General features: G+C 43.4%; 1 protein-coding gene across 2 annotated transcripts in view; it reads right to left on the bottom strand.

Annotated features, from left to right (window-relative positions):
- Positions 1-3088, bottom strand: part of C9orf72 (C9orf72-SMCR8 complex subunit) — a 40198-nt gene extending 37110 nt beyond the window's left edge. The window contains exon 1 of one of the 2 annotated variants that reach the window (XM_055577831.1): positions 3070-3088. The gene's annotated coding sequence lies outside the window, so the exon portion shown is untranslated. Of the gene's footprint in view, positions 1-2805; positions 2917-3069 lie in introns of those variants that run through there. The other variant, XM_055577829.1, reaches the window with a different exon arrangement.
- Positions 3089-14523: the final 11435 nt, after the last annotated feature.

Below are 14523 nucleotides of genomic sequence, written 5' to 3'. Positions count from 1 at the left end.
TTTGGCAAAGAAAATCCATATATACAGAAATGGCTCGAAATCAAGAGTCTTTCATCAATGTATCTTTTTACATGTAGTGCTGGCTACACCAGACAGTTATGAAACAAGAGTTTTGAGGTAAGCCAGGATCCAAATTGGGTGACACAGTGGCTTGCCACACTCCTGTAAACAAAGAACGGGGTTCATGAGGGTGTACCCAATGAACTTGCTGAAAATAATCCAACACATGCAGACATAAAGATTAATTACCACACGTTAAAACTGTTAGCACAGGGGAAGTTTTAAAGTTTTGCTTTTTTTAAACCTCTGCTAAAAATCAGTCATCTCTTCTCTGATTGATATTTAGAAAGTTGGTTGGCCCTTTGGCACCCCACTCCAGGACTCTTGCCTGGAAAATCCCATGGGCAGAGGAGCCTGGTAGGCTGCAGTCTATGGGGTTGCGAAGAGTCACACACGACTGAGCGACTTCACTTTTACTTTTCACTTTCATGCATTGGAGAAGGAAACGGCAACCCACTCCAGTGTTCTTGCCTGGAGAATCCCAGGGACAGAGAAGCCTGGTGGGCTGCCGTCTATGGGGTCGCACAGAGTCGGACACGACTGAAGCGACTTAGCAGCAGCAGCAGCAGCTGTTGTAAATAAGAACTCAACCATCATTAGGCCCACATTTCTCATAACCATGCTTTCTGTTTATTACCTCCCAATCCTAAAAGAGGGGGCTTTCCTGGTCATTCAGACTGTAAAGCATCTGCCTGCAATGCGGGAGACCTGGGTTCGATCCCTGGGGCAGGAAGATGCCCTGGAGAAGGAAATGGCAACCCACTCCAATACCCTTGCCAGGAAAATTCCATGGACTGAAGAGCCTAGTAGTCTACAGTCCACGGGGTCACAAAGAGTCGGACATGACCGAATGACTTCACAATCCTGAGAGAGGGCTTCCCAGATGGCGAGGTGTAAAGAATCTGGCAATGCAGGAGACTCAAAGAGACTTGGGTTCAATCCCTGGGTTGGAAAGACTCCCTGGAGGGAGAAATGGCAACCCACTCCAGTATTCTAGTCTGGTAAATTCCATGGAGAGAGGAGCCTGGCGGGCTATATAGTCCATGGGTCACAGTGTCAGACACAACTGAGTGACGGAACGCGCACGCACACACACACACACACACAGCCCTAAGAGAAGCAGGATCCTAATAAAATAGCCCAACTTCCAAAATAGGACCTGCCCAGACAGATTTTATTGACACTAAACTCCCTGTAATGCCAGATAAAAAAGACTTTGCAACACTTTCCAAGACTCAGAGGTGTAGTTCACCATAGCCCTATCTGACCATCTCTCACAGCTCCAGTTTCTCAAATAGGCAGGCTAACCCACTACTCCTTAGAATTACTTAATTAAAACAGAGCCCAAGGGCAGTCTTGAAAAATAGGAGTCTTTGTTTTTTTCTTTCTCTGAAAATTAATTTGGATTGGTAACAGAGCCAGAAAACAACAACAACAACAACAAAATGACACTATTTTATTAACTTTATAAGGTGGGGGGAAAAAACCCTTTAGCTCCTATGTAATTGTTCCCTGGGGCAGGTTACTGCTGGCCTAGTGCACAATCCATCACCTACTTCTCTCGTTTTTGTTTTATAGAGTACATTCATCATGATGTTAGTTTCCAACGGATTCAGGGCTTTCCTAGACTGACAAGGTGCCGGCAATACTATCTGTGTCACATAACACCATTGTATTTCAAGTATTCTGACTCCAGGCTATTAATTTCCCATACATTACATTCCTGCTTCTGTGACCTTCCAATCGTGTTAAAAGTTTTCCAACGTCTAAGATCATCAGTAAGATATAACAGTATTTTCCAAGCTCTTTGTACAAATTAAAGTAACAGATGGATTGACCCCCTTTGCTTTGGATCACAAGATGAGAACAGTCTGAATCGGAATTTATCCACTGGCCACAGTCAGACTGTTTTCACTAAAGCCTAACAATCTCCATTGTTTCGGAAAGGGCCACCTCACTGGGGCAAGTGCATGACCTCCCAGTCTCCTGAATACAGAAGCCTGGTGGAGATCACCAGGGCCAGTCAGACACTGTGTGGTCAAAGCAGACGCGTTAATCACGGCACTTCTTTCTGCAACTGATGCCATTAGTCAAGTGATGCCCAAATCATAATGGTCACTTCCTTTAAGTCTGTGCAATCTCGGAGAAGAGAAGTAAACAGGTCATGAACCACAGAACGGGAGCAAAACCCAGTCTAGAACTGCTGCACCAAATTCCAGGGCATCAGCAATCCTTAGCAACCTCGAAACCCAGACAATTCTGTAAGCCAGTAGTTTGATCCCAGCCCACCCCATCCCGCTTCTTCCTCTCTCGGACCCTGACTCGGTCCGGAGCAGCCGCGCGCCGCCAGCTCTCTGGCCTTCCCCGGGCCAGGCCTCTTGGTGCCCGAGGCTCCTTCCCCTCGAGCCTGCGGCACAGGGATCCGACGGATCGATCTCTTCGGATCTCACGCCAGGACCTCGGGAATGAGCCAGCTCGGGGACTGCGGGCGGGAAAGCAGAAAAGGAGACGGAACCCTATGCCCCATCTCTGCGCCCCGGCTGCCGGAAAGTCCGGGGCCCGGATGCAGGCAACTCCACTAGTCGCCGGGCTGGAAAACCCGATGCCCGCTTTCGGTCCGGGGAGAAAGGAGTAAAGAGAAGACCCGCGGAGCCGAGCCCTGGGGAGAGCCTCCGCCGCCGCCGCCCTGCCCGATCCCCGCAACCGAAGCCCAAACAGCCACCTACACGCCGGCTTCTCACTCACCCACTCGCCACCGCCTGCTGCTTCGCCGTCGCAGCAGCCGCGGGCAAATGGACCGCAACCGCAGCCCCGCCCCCGCAGCTCTGGCCCCGCCCCTGCCCCGCCCCCGTGAGCGTCGCGTTCCCGAACTGGCTTCACGCCACGGTCGTTTCTCGCCTTGTACTCTTCTCCTGGTTAAATTTTTTCCGATCTTTGCTCGTTCACCCTCCGCGAATATAGCGAGAGCAAAGGGAGGACAGAAAGGGCGGGAAAAACAAAACCACACACTTCCTAAACACCCATCCTCTCTGGGCCCCGCCCCCGTAAGGAAGGAACCGGGCAGCAGGGATGGTTGACGCATTAAGCGCCATCTTCCACGCGGGCGGAACAAGTTGCAGCACTAGCATTTCCTCGTGGGACACCGTAGGTACGTCTTGGCGTTTTCGAAATACGATTACGTAAACGCACGAGGCCGGCGAGAGGAGGGGAGGGGCCTTCTTGCTCTATCCCTTTGCTCAAAGACGGGCTCCGTAAAGTTAGCGAAAGGAGTTAGCAGCGAAGATTTTATAGTTTACCCGGTGGGCTGCCGGTCCCCCAGAAAGTAAAGTCGAATTGATGGCTGTGAATTGTTTTGTTTGTTTTTGGCAGGTAGCGGGCGTTCAACAAATACTTGATGAATGAGTGGATTTATTTATGACACAATTCAGTGTACTGTAACTTCACCCCAAGTGTCCTTAGGCATTTTCCTTTCCCACAATATATAGTGATCGCAGTTTTGTCTTCTTTACATATAAGCATTTTCTCAGGCATGATTTTCACATCTTTAAAGATCCTATTAGCCAGTTGCACAATGTGAATGAGTGGGGGTTTTACTAACCTTTAAAAATATATTATTTTCTGATGTGTTGTAAGATTTTTTTTTTTAAACCTCGAGTTAAATCAGCCTTTTGGTCTGCACATGTGTATATTCAGGTTATTTGCTGCAGATGAGTAGCACTTAACGTTTTAAATCTTTATAAATATCGAATAGCATATCTTTATCATTCAGAGGAAGAAATACACAAAATGATTCTCTCACACCTGTACTCTCTGTGGAAATAGACCCCTTTGTGTTTTATGCTTATATCAGACACCAGAAAAGTTATCATTTGTCTAGTTCCTACTGTGTCTTTGGTGTTGTGCTTCTCAGCCTACATAAAGAATTACGCCCAATCCTCCTAACATGTTTAGATATAGATATCGTCATCCTTGTTTTACAGAGGATTTGACTAAGGTTCAGACAGATTACCCAAAACCAGCTGGCCAACGGACTCAGGCCAGTTTTATGCAATTCTAAGAGCCCACTGAGTTCTGAGAATACCAGGCTGATACTGAGTTGATGACAGTCTTTCTCAGATAACACCTAGGGGGGATAATACCAACACTTGCAGTTTAGAGTAAGATTGGGACTCAGAGTAAGTGCTTGAGAGAGGAATACAGTGCCAAGAGCAGTTTTTCCTACTTCAACATTCTGCCTCAAGACAAGATAACTTCCCTTGTCTCCAATTCCTCTTGGAGACAATGGAAATTGTTTCTGGCTTTGTGCAACATCAACCCTAGAACAGCTATGCTTCCTGTGAGAGATATAATCAAACACCAAGGCCTAAATTCTGCATGGCCATGAGAAATAAGATACATAATGAAAGTGGCTCTGTATGCAGGATGCTTTATAGTTAGTAAATGTGAGTTTTCCCCCTCACATCTAATTGAACAATTTCTGTAGGCATTGTGCAGCAGTAGCTTATATGTCTTTCAGAGAATCAGAACAAAAAAAAAAATCCAGTTGCAGGGACAAAACAGTTGTGACAGTATTGTGGTTCATGGTATTTGCATGCTCCAAGGTGTAAAATAGGAAGACAGGTATCCTCACACATTGATTTCTTCAGCAAACCAAAGAGAAAATGGAGTTAACTATGTAGTAAAAGTGTTAGTTGATAGGTTGGGTCCAACTCTTTGTGACCCCATGGACTATAGCCTGCCAGGCTCCTCTGTCCATGGGATTCTCCAGGCAGGAATACTGCAATGGGTTACCATGCCCTTCTCCAGTAATGTGATCCGTATTAGCAGCTGGAAAGGATGGCTTGGGAGGACTTTAACCCTTAATCCCTCCAAGTTCTGTTAACCCAAATAAACCACCCCAAATATTAATAACTATACTGTTTAAGGGCAAGTAGGTTTTGTTATTGAAACACATCTTCAAGCAAGACCCTTAGTTCCTCATTTCCAACCAGAATGATAGCCCTAAAATCTTATTTAGAAATGCGTGAGCTCACCACCAGTCCACATATAATTAAGGAGCAATTATACAAAAAGGCTTTGCAACTAAGGGAGCCATGAAGCACCTGGCTAAGAGTTTGGGCTCTGGCATCAGAGCTGGTGTATTGTCTCTGCCTTTGGCTAATTATTAGATTTTGAACAGTACTTCACTTTCTTGCCTCAGTTTCCTCAGCTGCAAAATAGCAAGCAGAGTAAGTTCTCAAAGGGTTCTGTGAGGCTTGCCCAGGATCAAGAAAGCTAAGAATTTAGAATAGCATACTCAAGAGATAGGGACTCTGATCTCAGTAACAGAAGCAATAACAAATGACTCATCAATCTCTTCAACAATGTACATATTTATAATTCCAATAAATAGGCAATCAGAACCCAGGGGACCTTTCTGCTACATCACAAATGTCAGTTATGGTCAGGGAACCTTTCCTCCATCTTCTGTTTATTACTTTATTTCAGAAACGTGTTATGTGCTGCTTCTGGGCTGGAGCTGGGGACTTGTTGACTACCTCCCATTTACCAAGATCACAGCAAATTAGATTCAGCTGTGACTGATGCGGGCACTCCACTGTTGGACATGGATGAGAAATATTGCTGAATAAACCACAGTGAGTTTAATTTCTTTCAAGTAAAAAGATTTTATGTGGTTGCCTTAACCATTGCAGACTTAACAATATGTAGTTTAGTTTACTGTTTGGTGGGAATAGGAGTGAGCCAACCCCCAAATGAGGTACTTGCAGTTGGAATCTTGATTCCTGGATATATCAAGTTAGTTCTGTGAGTTAGTGTGGATATACATGGTTGAGAAAGCTCTAGTGGGTCCATGTTTGGAGCTCACAGTCTCTAGTTCTAATGATGCTCAATGTAGGCAGTGACCCTGCACGAGAACATCATTAGGATCCAATATATGTTTCTTTCTGGGTCCTCTGTGGGACTTATTCTATAGGCAAGTCACTAAGCCTCTAGTGGGAGGAATCACACCATTGGCCAGATATTAACCTCCGTTCCTTCCATATTGGTGATCTGAAAACAAGTTGTGAATGATCTAAGGCTCCAGATGAGAGTCTCCGAGGGAAAACTCTCAGTTCAAGACAGTCTCATGTAACCCGCAACAAGAAGGGCAGAAAGAAGCAGGACGACAGGCATACCCTTTTCTGTTCTTGGCATGCTGTGTGGCATGTGAGATCCTAGTTCCCTGACCAGGGATTGAAGCCATGCCCCCTGCATTTGGAGTGTGGAGTCTTAACCACTGGACCACCAGGGAAGCCCCCCGTTTTCTAAATTCTTAGACAAGATCATTAATTAACTTCATATGAAGTTTTAGCTTGAAAAGTTTATCCTCCTTTGATGGAATTTAGGTGCAGTCAACAGTGCACAGTGATGGGTCTGGTGCTGCCCTACTGGGTGTCTGAGTCGCAGTGACCAGAAACAGGTGAAAGGCAGCAAGCTCAATGGCAGTGACTCCCTTACTGACCCTGTGCTTTCCAGACCCGTCTCCCTGAGCACATCTGCCCACGGTTACCTCTCTGCTCGCAACTCTCAGCACTTTTGTGTTTATACTTGTACTTTATTGTACTTAATAGAATGTTGCTTTGTAAGTAGGTTCCTCATTTCCTGTGTGTCTTCTGCCTCTTAACTTTATCCCAGGCTATTTGAGGCCCAGGGCAGAGTACTTACAGTTTCGTCTTCTGACTCCTTTCTTTGGATTGGCAAATGCCAGATGGATGATTGAACTATTTCACTCCAACTATCATTATCCTTAGACCAGACACCTGTGGTGTAAGTGCTTCTTTTGAAAATAGTTTTTGTCTTTATTTAAGAGTCAGGGTTGCTCTGTGTGAGTATCATGGTCCCTCTCATTTAAAGTGGATGAGGAGCTGTGAAGGAGACCATCTCTTTTTGTCATCCATGTCATCTTTTCTATCTCCCTTCTTCACAGTTTCTTTAACCAAGCAAAAAAATATAAAAGCCCAATTAATGACTCTGGACCAATCTTGGGTCACTTAAAAATTTTTTTTTTAAAAGAAAGATGGTATGGGGAGGGAGGAGGAAGGAGGGTTCAGGATGGGGAATACATGTATACCTGTGGCGGATTCATTTTGATATTTGGCAAAACTAATACAATTTTGTAAAGTTTAAAAATAAAATAAAATTAAAAAAAAAGAATAGTATCCTTCTTAAAATAAAATAAGTTACAGTTCAGTTCAGTCGCTCAGTTGTGTCAGACTCTTTGAGACCCCATGAACTGCAGCACGCCAGGCCTCCCTGTCCATCACCAACTCCCGGAGTTCACTCAGACACACGTCCATCGAGTCAGTGATGCCATCCAGCCATCTCATCCTTTGTTGTCCCCTTCTCCTCCTGCCCCCAAATCCCTCCCAGCATCAGTCTTTTCCAATGAGTCAACTCTTTGCATGAGGTGGCCAAAGTACTGGAGTTTCAGCTTTAGCATCATTCCTTCCAAAGAAATCCCAGGGCTGATCTCCTTCAGAATGGACTGGTTGGATCTCCTTGCTGTCCAAGGGACTCTCAAGAGTCTTCTCCAACACCACAGTTCAAAAGCGTTAATTCTTCGGCGCTCAGCCTTCTTCACAGTCCAACTCTCACATCCATACATGACCACAGGAAAAACCATAGCCTTGACTAGACGGACCTTTTTTGGCAAAGTAAAGTCTCTGCTTTTGAATATGCTATCTAGGTTGGTCATAAGTTTCTTCCAAGGAGTAAGCGTCTTTTAATTTCATGGCTGCAGTCCCATCTACAGTGATTTTGGAGCCCAAAAAAATAAAGTCTGACACTGTTTCCACTGTTTCTCCATCTATTTCCCATGAAGTGATGGACCAGATGCCATGATCTTCGTTTTCTGAATGTTGAGCTTTAAGCCAACTTTTTCACTCTCCACTTTCACTTTCATCAAGAGGTTTTTTAGTTCCCAGGTATACAATATAGTGATTCACAGTTTTTAAAGCTTATAATTCATTTGTAGTTATTATAGGGGCTTCCCAGGTGGCACAGTGGTAAGGAATCTGCCTGCCAATGTAGTAGGTGCAGGACACTCCCTAGGCCTGATAGATCCCTTGGAGGAGGAAATGGCAACCTGCTCCAGTGTTCTTGCCTGGAAAATTCCATGGACAGAGGAGCCTGGCGAGCTCCAGTACATGGGGTTGCAAAGAGTCAGACATGACTGAGCATACACATCACATCATCATAGTTATTATAAAATATTAGCTACATTCCCCATGTTGTACAATATATCCTTGTGGCTTATTTTATACATCATGGTTTATACCTCATAATCCTCTACACATATCTTGCCCCTCCCCTCTTCACTCTCCCCTCCTGGTAACCACTAGTTTGTTCTCTGTATCTGCCTGTCAGGTCACTTAGTTTTAAAATGTTTTAACACCTGGGGAGTTTTGATATTTCCTCCTTCTTCAAAATCATCTTGACCAACTTGGCCCTTTTTCTTCTGTGAACATGAGGACCAACTGGCCTGTGAACTTCCACAAATAACCCTTTTAGATTTTTATTGGTTTTGTGTTGAATTTATAGATCAGCTTCTTGTCTTTCCATTTATGAGCATGGTCTGTCTCTCTACTTAACAACTTCTCTTGTACTCATGAATTAGATTTTATAGTTTTCTCAGAAAAGACACTTTCCATCTTTTGGGAGTTTTTCCCGAGTTATGTTTTAATTAGGTTCCATTGAAATTATTTCTTCTAAAAATGACATTTTAAATTATTTGTTGCTAGTATTCAGTTACGGAAAAGGGAATGGCACCCCACTCCAGCACTCTTGCCTGGAAAATCCCATGGTTGGAGGAGCCTGGTGGGCTGCAGTCCATGGGGTCGCGAAGAGTCAGACATGACTGAGCGACTTCACTTTCACTTTTCACTTTCATGCATTGGAGAAGGAAATGGCAACCCACTCCAGTGTTCTTTCCTGGAGAATCCCAGGGACGGGGGAGCCTGATGGGCTGCTGTCTATGGGGTCGCACAGAGTCGGACACGACTGAAGCAACTTAGCAGTAGCAGCAGCAGTATTCAGTTATACTCATTTTGTATGTTCATCTTCTTTTTTGACATAAATAATTAAAAGCAACAAAACAAATAATCCCCAGACAAGAAGGTACTAATCATTTTACTTTCATGTCCCTTAACTTTCAGCAGCTGCTTATGTTCTTTATAGTGTCCAGGGTCCTTAGAATGGCTCTCAAGGCTCTCCCTAATCTGCTTCCAGTCGACTTCGCAAGACTTCATTCCTCTTGCCTTTTCCCCTGTTGCTTTCTGATCCACCAGCATTCAGTGCTCTGTAACCATTCGGTTATCTCAGCCTGGAATGCCCTTACCTTCTGGTTGTGTGTAAAGAAATCTTGTTAACTGCAGCCACGTGGTGTCATCTGCAGGAAGGAATTAATGTGTCTTGTGCACCGTTAATCTCCACTATTAATATAAAAGCCAAACTCTTTGTCATTTATACTTTACATTTTTAGGGCAAATAATGGTCTTATTTAATAATATTGAGGTTAGAATCTTTTGGAGAGGGTTGTGTGTGTGCTCAGTCGCCCAATTGTGTCTGACTCTTTGTGACCCCGTGGACCTGCCAGGCTCCTCTGTCCATGGGATTCTCCAGGCAAGAATACTGCAGTGGGTTGTCACTTCCTCTTCCAGGGGATCTTCTGACCCAGGGATCGAACCCATGTTTCTTGAGTCTCCTGCAATAGCAGGCGGATTCTTTACCACTGAGCCATCTATAAAGCCTTTGGAAATGGTTTCTGGAACACTATGTAGGGTTTAAAGGTATTGGCTTTTAGACTTGAATCAACCGAGGCTTGAATCCCAGCCCAACCACCTTGTAACTTTGGGTAAGTTATGTAACATCTTTTTTTTTGCTTTTGTTTTTCGATAAAGGGTTTCATAAAGAGCTTACAGACTAAGAATAGGAAAAAGAGATTGCCTTATCATTCCACATCACAAAAAAAAGCATTTTTTCCTGATAACATGAATTTGGCCCTGTCCCAGGAAACAGCAAACAGGCCAAAGTTAAACAGGCAAGCAGGACTTTCTACAGCTACTGTGACAGGGAAGAGAGACAGAAAACTCCATGAAATAATAGTTGGAAAAGTTTTTAAGAGCTAAGATCTTTAAGCCCTAAAGAGAATCTTAGGTTATCTATATTTATTAATTGCCAAAAGAATAAGCTCAAAATTCTCCAAGCCAGGCTTCAGTAATATGTGAACTGTGGACTTCCAGATGTTCAAGCTGGTTTTAGAAAAGGCAGAGGAACCAGAGATCAAATTGCCAACTGGATCATCAAAAAAGCAAGAGAATTCCAGAAAAACATCTATTTCTGCTTTCTTGACTATGCCAAAGCCTTTGACTGTGTGGATCACAATAAACTGTGGAAAATTCTGAAAGAGATGGGAATACCAGACCACCTGACCTGCCTCTTGAGAAATCTGTATGCAAGTCAGGAAGCAACAGTTAGAACTGGACGTGGAACAACAGACTGGTTCCAAATAGGAAAAGGAGTACGTCAAGGCTGTATATTGTCACCCTGCTTATTTAACTTATATGCAGAGTACATCATGAGAAACTCTGGACTGGAAGAAATACAAGCTGGAATCAAGATTGCCGGGAGAAATATCAATAACCTCAGATATGCAGATGACACCACCCTTATGACAGAAGGTGAAGAAGAACTAAAGAGCCTCTTGATGAAAGTGAAAGAGGAGAGTGAAAAAGTTGGCTTAAAGCTCAACATTCAGAAAACGAAGATCATGGCATCCGGTCCCATCACTTCATGGGAAATAGATGGGGAAACAGTGGCAACAGTGGCTGACTTTATTTTTCTGGGCTCCAAAATCACTGCAGATGGTGACTGCAGCCATGAAATTAAAAGACGCTTACTCCTTGGAAGAAAGTTATGAGCAACCGAGATAGCATATTAAAAAGAGAGACATTACTTTGTCAACAAAGGTCCGTCTAGTCAAGACTACGGTTTTTCCAGTACTCGTGTATGGATGTGAGAGTTGGACTATAAAGAAAGCTGAGCATTGAAGAATTGATGCTTTTGAGCTGTGGTGTTGGAGAAGACTCTTGAGAGTCCCTTAGATTACAAAAAGATCCAACCAGTCCATCCTAAAGGAAATCAGTCCTGAATGTTCATTGGAAGGACTGATGTTGAAGCTGAAACTCCAATACTTTGGCCACCTGATGTGAAGAGCTGACTCATTGGGAAAGACCCTGATGCTGGGAAAGATAGAGGGCAGGAGGAGAAGGGGACGACAGAGGATGAGATGGTTGGATGGCATCACTGACTCGATGGACATGAGTTTGGGTGGACTCCAGGAGTTGGTGGTAGACGGGGAGGCCTGGTGTTCTGCAGTCCATGGGATTGCAAAGAATTGGACATGACTGAACGACTGAACTGAACTGAACTGAAAAGGATAAGCAGTCTTTCCCTTATCTTCACAATAGGAGATAGCTTTACAACCTGGAGCAAGACTGCCTGCATACTGAAGGTAGGCTCCTTCTCTCTCATGGAGATTGGGAGAGGGGTTGCTCTCTTCCTTGATGTATATATTTCAAAGGTATGATTCCAGGTCCTCAAGAAAGACATCCTTGGGTTGTTAAACTTGCAAGAGACTTAAAAAATTTTTGCATCTCTGTAGGGAAGATATGGAATTTACCTTGACAAGTTTTCTAAGGTAAAAACTCTAAAGCAAGAGTGATAGGAAAAAAAAGAAAAAAGAAAAAAAAAAAGAAAAAAAAAAAAAAAGAGTGATAGGGACTAGAGTCAGAGAGAAGCCAGTCTGAAGTTTAGACAACTGAGGGGAACATGAAGGCCATCTTCCCATCTTGATCAACTCATAACTGGATCACCACTTTGAGGTAGCGTGAGAGAGACAGAATTCAGTTATGTTCCCGAAAAATAGACTGTTTCTAAGTATAGGGCTGTGTGTCTGTGTGTGACAAAGAGAAGAGATAGAGAGAGAGAGAGAGAGAGAGAGAGGGAGAGAGAGAGGGAGAGAGAGAGAGAGAGAGGGGGAGATTTGGAGAAAGAATGAGATGGAAAGAGAATTATTTTTGAGAAAATAGGACATTTTGAGATAATGAGTTGGATAGCATCCCCTACTCAATGGACATGAGTTTGAGCAAGCTCCAGGAGATGGTGAAGGACAGGAAAGCCCAGCGTGCTGCAGTCCATGGGGTCACAAAGAGTTGGACACAACTGAGCAACTGAACAACAACAAATAAATAGAATGTTGGTAAATATCAGCAAACCAAAATGAAGGACCATTAAAATGATTAGAATTCTTGAGATCCAGAAAGACTTGAGTAAATTTTCCATTATATGTATTAGATCTTATTAAGTAAGTCACTAAATAAAATATTATGGTTTTATCAACAGGTATAGGTTTTTCCAGTAATGTTTCCAAAAAAATTACAATTTCTTTTTCAGTCTATCTCCTAAAGCAATGGTATGCCATCCAATCTTTTTTAAAAAAAATTTGTATAGCTTTTTTTTTTTAATTTTTAAAATTCTGGCTCTTCTGGGTTTTTGTTGTAGCATGTAGGCTTTCTCTTGTTGAGGCAATCAGATTCTCTAGTGTGGTGCATGGGTTTAATTACCCCATGGCATATTATGGCTTTGTCAGTAGGTATAGGTTTTTTGTGAAAACATTGTTGGAAAAACCTGTACCTGTTGACAAAGCCATGTCTCTTAATTGCCCTGTAACATGTGGGATCTTAGTTCCCTGACTAGGGATCGAACCCAGGTCCCCGAGTCCCCTGCATTGGAAGGTGAATTCTTAACCACTGGACCACCAGGGAAGTCCTACCATCCAATCTTGGGTTGTAAAAGTGGAACTTGATGCTAGAGCAAGGCTGATGACATTGTCCTTTTTACAGACCTCTCCAGTTTTTTTTTTTTTAATTTAAATTTATTTATTTTAATTGGAGGCTAATTACTTTACAATATTGTATTGGTTTTGCCATGCATCAACATGAATCCACCACGGGTGTACACGTGTTCCCCATCCTGAACCCCCCTCCCACCTCCCTCCCCATACCATCCCTCTGGGTCATCCCAGTGCACCAGCCCCAAGCATCCTGTATCCTGCATCAAACCTGGACTGGTGATTTGTTTCTTAAATGATATTATACATGTTTCAATGCCATTCTCCCACATCATCCCACCCTCTCCCTCTCCCACAGAGTCCAAAAGACTGTTCTGTACATCTGTGTCTCAATTGTTCTCTCGCATACAGGGTTATCATTATCGTCTTTCTAAATTCCATATATATGCGTTAGTATACTGTATATATAGCAACACACACACAAATTGTTTGCTTGTTTATTTGTTGTAGGAGATGGTAACAGATTACTAGATAATAGTACACTGTTTTCTGATGTTTGTTAGTAATGCACTGTATTTATTTAAATTATTTTTAACCTTTGATCCACTTCACCCATTTCTCCCACCCTCCCCCACTCACTACCTCTGGCAACCATATATCTGTTCTTCACATTTACATGAACTTGTTTGTTTTTTCCCATATTTCACATGTAAGAGAAATCATATAGTATTTGTCTCTGTCTTATTGTTCACTCAGTCGTGTCCGACTCTCTGCAACCCCATGAACCGCAGCATGCCAGGCCTCTCTGTCCATCACCAACTCCCGGAGTCCACCCAAACCCACGTCCATTGAGTTGGTGATGCCATCTAACCATCGCATTCTCTGTCGTCCGCTTCTCCTCCTGCCTTCAATCTTTCCCAGCATCAGGATCTTTTCCAATGAATCGGCTCTGTCTGTCTCATTTCATTTAGTGTAATTTGCTCAAAGACCATCTGTGTGTGTGTGCGTGCTAAGTTGCTTCAGTTGTGTCCAACTCTTTGCGACCCTATGGGCTGTAGCCCGCTGGGCTCCTCTGTCCATGGGATTCTCCAGGCAAGAATACTGGAGTGGGTTGCCATGCCCTCCTCCAGGGGATCTTCCTGACCCAGAGATTGAACCTGCATCTCCTGTGGCTCCTGCATTGCAGGCGGAATCTTTACCAATGAACTGCTAGGGAAGCCCCAAAGTCCATCCATGTTGTTGCAGATGGCAAGATTTCCTCTTTTTTATAGTTAAATTATTTCATTATATAGAGCCACAATTTCTTTGTCCATTCATCCACTGATGGACACAGGTTATTTCCATATTTTGGCTATTGTAAATAATACTGCAATGAACATGGGAGTACAGATGTCCTTTAGTATTTTCATTTTCTTTGGATGAATACCTAGAAGTGGAATTATTGGATCATGTGATGACTCTATTTTGTTTTTTTTGAGGAACCTCCATACTGTTTTCCATAGTGGCTGCATCAGTCAACATTCCCACCAACAGCATAGAAGGGTACATTTTCTCCATATCCTCACCAACATTTA

Source organism: Bubalus kerabau, chromosome 4 (genome assembly GCF_029407905.1).
Source record: "Bubalus kerabau isolate K-KA32 ecotype Philippines breed swamp buffalo chromosome 4, PCC_UOA_SB_1v2, whole genome shotgun sequence".
Taxonomy (NCBI): Eukaryota; Metazoa; Chordata; class Mammalia; order Artiodactyla; family Bovidae; genus Bubalus; species Bubalus kerabau.
Note: the sequence above shows the minus strand (reverse complement) of the source record. Positions and strands in the feature narration are given on the sequence as shown.